The sequence below is a fragment of the Macrotis lagotis genome, chromosome 1 (assembly GCF_037893015.1).
Source record: "Macrotis lagotis isolate mMagLag1 chromosome 1, bilby.v1.9.chrom.fasta, whole genome shotgun sequence".
Classification (NCBI taxonomy): Eukaryota; Metazoa; Chordata; class Mammalia; order Peramelemorphia; family Peramelidae; genus Macrotis; species Macrotis lagotis.
The window spans coordinates 772,205,085-772,211,084 of NC_133658.1; the positions used below are offsets into that span (position 1 = coordinate 772,205,085).

The window sequence follows — 6,000 nt, forward strand, 5'->3', positions numbered from 1 at the left end:
TTCAAAGTCTTTTTTGAACTCATCCATAGTCTGAACCCATTTTCTATTCTTCTTGGAGGTTTTGGATATGGGAAGCTTTGATTTTGTCGATCATAATGTTGAATGTGTATTTTGATCTTCCATGGGACTAAAGTAATTCTCTATGGTCAGATTCTTCTTTTTTCTGTTGTTTACTCATTTCCTCAGTCCAAGACTAATTTACAGGACTTCCAAGGCTTTGGGTTTTTTGGGGTGGGGGACACCCTACTGGGATCTTTATTCCTCCAAGGTCTTAGGCTCTCTTGCCTGTGCTTTGATATGTAGATGTCTCCCATACTTCCCTCTGCCATAGAGTTATAAGGAGGATCCTGCTATCTTAGTATGGAAGTCCAAATTGCAACCTGGATCTGAGTGTAGGCAAAACAGCAGAGTCCTATCCCCAAGAGAGAACAGAGAAATCTCTTTAGACTGCCCTTTACTGTCCTCTGGGGGTGCAGCCTACTGTGGATTCTGCCTTTCTAAATTTTGGCTAGAGTCATAATTTTGGCCTTTAGACTTTGAGGGGGGGATTCCTGGTAAATGCTGTCTTCACACCCCCTGGAAAAGGCAATTTTAAGTAAAATGATTGGAATACAATTGTAACTGATTTTAAAGAATGGAAAAGTGAATGTTAGGTGAAAAAGTGGAGACAACAAACAGAGATGCTCATGTTTTGTTTCGCTTTGTTTTCCCTATGAGTATGGTTGTAACAAGACAGAGACACTGGAAAATAACTTTTGGGGATGGCAAGATCAAGTAAATATTTTATAAAGGGAGGAGGAGGACATCTTGCTATATGGGCTGTATCAATAAGCAGTCTTCAAATAAAGGGTAGCTGACCTTCATTCAGTATATTAATTCCTTGGACAGTGATATCAGTTGGATACTTGTCTTCAAAAACCTTTCTAAAATTAAAATTGAGGATTATGTATTATTATGTTTTAAATTGTTTTACAATAATGCATGCATCAAAACCATCATTTAGCTCTAAAAAAGCATGATGTAATTAAAATCTGTACAAATGTATTAAATTTGAAGGACAGAAGTGTTGCAAGTCATAATTTTAGGGGGACTAAGGTAGCTATTCAAATGACATATAACGTAGCATAGAAATAATATGGCTGGAATATACTTGTCATTATCAATTACCTTTTCTGTGCCTAACACTTTTGTGTTAAGGTCCTATAGTCTCGGATGTAATAATTCCTCAAAATCAAGAGTCAGAATCAGAATATATTGCTGATGATTTCATGGCATTGGTGATTATTTTATTTGCCATTATTTTTTAAAATTGTTTTTTGAATTTGATAATTTTCTTCCCCCAATCATGCTTCCTTCCCTGCCCAGAAGGCAGTCTGATAATCTATACATTGTTTCCATGCTATACTTTGTTCAAAATTGAATGTTTTGAGAAAGAAATCACATCTTTAAGGAAAAAAATAAAATATAATAGATAGCAAAATTACATAATAAGATAACTTTTTTAAAAAAATTAAAGATAATGGTCTTTGAAGTCTACACTTCTTTCCATGGATATAGATGGTATTCTCCATCACAGATATCCTAAAATTATCCCTGATTGTTGCACTGATGATATGAGCTTCTGGTTCTGCTCATCTCGCTCATCATCAGTTCATGAAAATCCTTCCAGACTTCCTTGAATTCTCATCCCTCCTGATTTCTAATAGAACAATAGTGTTCTATAACATACATATTCCACAATTTGTTCAACCATTCCCCCAATTGATGGCATGTTCTCAATTTCCAATTATTTGCCACCACAAACAGGGCTCCTATCAATATTTTTGTACAAATTATGTTTTTATACCCTTTTTCATGATCTCTTCAGAGTATATAGACCCAGTAGTGGTATTGCTGGATCAAAGGGTATGCACATTTTTATTGTCCTTTGGGCATAATTCCAAATTGCTCTCCAGAAAGGCTGGATGAATTCACAGCTCGACCAACAATGTATTAATGTCCTAGATTTCCTATATCCATTCCAATAGTGATCATAGTCTTTTCTGGTCACATTGGCCAGTCTGAGAGGTATGGGGTAATACCTCAGAGATGCTTTAATTTTAATTTTTTCTAATCAGTAATGATTTAGAGCAATTTTTCATATGACTATGGATTGTTTTGATTTCCTCATCTGTAAATTGTCTTTGTATATCCTTTGACCATTTGTCAACTGGGGAAATCGGCTTTTTTTTGTAAGTTTTGAATAAGTTCTCTATATATTTTAGAAATGAATCCTTTGTCAGAAATGCTAGTTGTAAAATTGTTTCCCAATTTACTACATTTCTTTTGATCTTGGTTACAGTGGTTTTGTTTCTGCAAAAGATTTTAATTTAGGGGTGGCTAGATAGCACAGTGGATAGAGCACCAGCCCTGGAGTCAGGAGTACCTGAGTTCAAGTCTGGTCTCAGACAACTTGCTGTGTGGCCTTGGGCAAGCCAATTAGCCCCCATTTGCCTTGCAAAAAAAAAAGCCTAAAAAAAATTTTAATTTAATGTAATTAAAATTTTCTAGTTTTTTTAATGATGTTCTTCATCTCTTACTTGGTCATAAACTGCTTCCCTTCCCATAGATCTGACATGTAAACTATTCCTTGACCTAGTTTGCTGATAATATTGCCCTTTTATGTCTAAAATCCTGTATCCATTTTGAACTTATCTTGGTATAGGGTGTGAGATGTTGGTCTAATCCAAGTTTCTGCTATACTAACTTCCAATTTTCCCAACAGCTTTTATCAAAGAGAGTATTTATCCCAGAAGCTGGACTCTTTGGGTTTATCAAACAGTAGATTACTATAATCCTTTCCTGTTATCTCTTTTGGACCTAGTCTATTCTACTGATCCACCACTATTACTTAGCCAATACCAGACAGTTTTGATGACTGATGCTTTAAAATATAATTTTAGATCTGGTAAGGCTAAACCACCCCCTATTGCACTTTTTTCATTAGATCCCTGCTTCTTGGCTTTTTATTTCTCCATATGAATTTACTTACAATTTTTTTTTCTAGCTCATTACTGTAATTTTTAGAAGTCTGATTGTTAAGATACTACCTAGGTAGTTTTATTTAGGTAGAATAGTCAATTTTTTATCATTTTAGCGTGGCCTATCCCTGAGTAATTAATATTTGCCCAGTAATTTAAATCTGATTTTATATGTGTGAAAAATGTTTTATAGTTGTTTTCATAGAGTTTCTTAGTCTGCATTGGAAGGTAGACTCCCAGGTATTTTATATTGTCTGAAATTACTTTAAATGGGATTTCTCTTTCTAGCTCTTTCTGCTGTGACTTTGCTAAAGTTGTTAATTGTTTCCAGTAGTTTTTTAGATGATTTTTTAGGATTCTCTAGGTATGCCATCATATCATCTTCAAAGAATGAGAGTTCTTTCTTCTCAGTTCTAAATTCCTTTGATTTCTTTTTCTTCTTTTATTGCTGAAGCTAATATTTCTAACACAATATTGAATAGTAGTGTGGTGATAATGGGCATCCTTGTTTCACCCCTGATCTTATTGGGAATGCTTCTAGCTTATCCCCATTGCATATGATGCTTGTTGCTTGGTTTCAAATAGATACTGCTAATCATTCTAAGGAACAATTCATTTATTCCTACATTCTCTAGTGTTTTTAGTAGGAATGGGTGCTGTATTTTGTCAAAGGCTTTTTCAACATCTATTGACAAAATCATATGATTTCTGATGGGTTTATTACTGACATAGTTAATATACTAACAGTTTTCTTAATATTGAACCAACCCAGCATTCCTGGGATAAATCCTGCTTGGTCATAGTGTGTTATCCTAGTGATAACTTGCTGTAATCACTTTGCTAAGATTTTATTTAAGATTTTTCCATCTATATTCATCAGGGATATAGGTCTATAATTTTCTTCTTCTATCTGACTCTTCCTGGTTTAGGTATCAGCACCATATTGATGGCATAGAAAGAGTTAGGCAGAGTTCCAACTTCACCTATTTTCCCAAAGAGTTTATATATAATTGGAACCAATTGTTCCTTAAATGTTTGATAGCACTCACTTGTGAATCCATCTGGCCCTGAAGACTTTTTTTTTTAGGAAGTTCAATGATGGGGTTGTTGAATTTCTATTTCTGAGATAGGGTTATTTAGGTATTTAAATTCCTCTTCATTTAACCTGAGCAACTTATCTTTTTGTAAATATTCATCCATTTCACTTAGATTATCAAATTTATTGGTGTACAATTGGGCAAAATAATTCCAAATTATTACTTTAATGTCCTCCTCATAAGTAGTGAGTTCACTTTTTTCACTTATGATACTAGCAATTTGTTTTTCCTTCTTTCTTTTTTTAAATCAAATTAACTAGAAGTTTATCAGTTTTATTGCTTTTTTCATAAAACCAACTCTTGGTTTTTATTTATTAGTTGAATAGTTTTCTTGCTTTCAATTTTATTAATTTCTCCTTTAATTTTTTTAATTTCTGATTTGGTGTTTAATTGGGATTTTTAATTTATTCTTTTTCTATTTTTTTTCAGTTGCATGTTTAGTTCATTGATTTCCTCTTTCTCTAATTTATTCATGTAAGCATTTAAAGAGATAATATATCCCCTAACAACTGCCTTAGCTATATCCTATAAGTTTTGGTATGTTTTCTACTTATTTTCATTATTTAGGATGAAATCATTAATTTTTCTATAATTTGTTGTTTGATTCACTCAGTCTTTAAAATGTGGTAAGTTAGTTTCCAATTAATTTTAGGTCTATCTCTCTCCATGCCCATTTATTACATGTTATTTTTATTGCATTATTCTCTGAGAAGGTATTCACTATTTCTGCCTTGTTTCGGGTTTTTTGTTTTTTTTTTTTAGGTTTTTCAAGGCAATGGGGTTAGCTGGCTTTCCCAAGGTCACACAGTAGGTAATTATTGTGTCTGAGCCAAATTTGAACTCCAGTCTTCCTGATTCCAGGACCAGTTCTCCATCCACTGTGTCACCTAGCTGCCCCTATTTCTGACTTTCTGCATTTGTTTATAAAATTGTATGCCCCAGTACATGGTCAATTTTTTGTAAGTGCCATATACTGCAGAAATAAAGTATATTACTTTCTATCCCCATTCAGCTTTCTCCAAAGGTCCATCATGTCTAGGTTTTCTAATATTCTATCTCCTTAACTTCCTTCTTCTTTATTTTATGACTAGATTTATCTAAATCTGAGAGTGGGAGGCTGAGGTCTCCCACTAGTAGAGGTTTTACTGTCTATGTATTCATGTAACTACTTCAAATTCTCCTCTAAGAATTTGGACCCTATATCACTTGATGCATACATATTTAGTATTGAAATTGCTCCATTGTCTTTGATACCTTTTAGGTGGATATAGTTTTCTTGCTTATCTCTTTTTAATGAGATCTGTTTTTGCAGCTTTGCCTCAGATAAGGATTGCTACCTCTGCATTTTTTTTCACTTCAGCTGAAGCAAAATATATTTTGCTCCAACCTTTTACCTTTAATCTATATGTATCTCTCTGCTTCAAATGAGTTTCTTGTAAGCAGCATATTGTGGGATACTGGTTTTTAATCCACTCTGCTATTCGCTTATGTTTTATGCGAGAGTTCATCTCATATTCAAAGCTAAAATTACAACTCTTCATTGCCCTTCATACTATCTTCCTTCTGTTTGTATTTTTCACTTTATCCATATTCCCCAATTTTTTGTTTCTGAATACCACCTCCTTCTGTGTGTTTGTCCCCTTATATCCAACCCACCTTTCTTTTCTTTCCTCTTTCCCTTTGCCACCTTCTTCCTTCCCTTCCTTCTATTTATTCTTCTTTTCCTCCCCTCGTCCCCCTTTTCCCTTTTAATACTTGAAAGGTAAGTTTCTTAACCAAGTGTGTATATATGTTAATTTTGAGCCAAATCTGATGAAAGTAAGATTCAAGTGGTTCTCACCTCTTCCCTTCTTCCCCTCTATTGTAGTATGCCCCTTTGTACC

The 6,000-nt window shown here is 33.9% G+C and overlaps 1 protein-coding gene across 2 annotated transcripts in view; it reads left to right on the top strand.

The window, feature by feature from the left end:
- Positions 1-6,000, top strand: part of LOC141508162 (contactin-5-like) — a 1,214,304-nt gene that overhangs the window by 702,396 nt on the left and 505,908 nt on the right. The gene's annotated exons all lie outside the window — the stretch shown is intronic.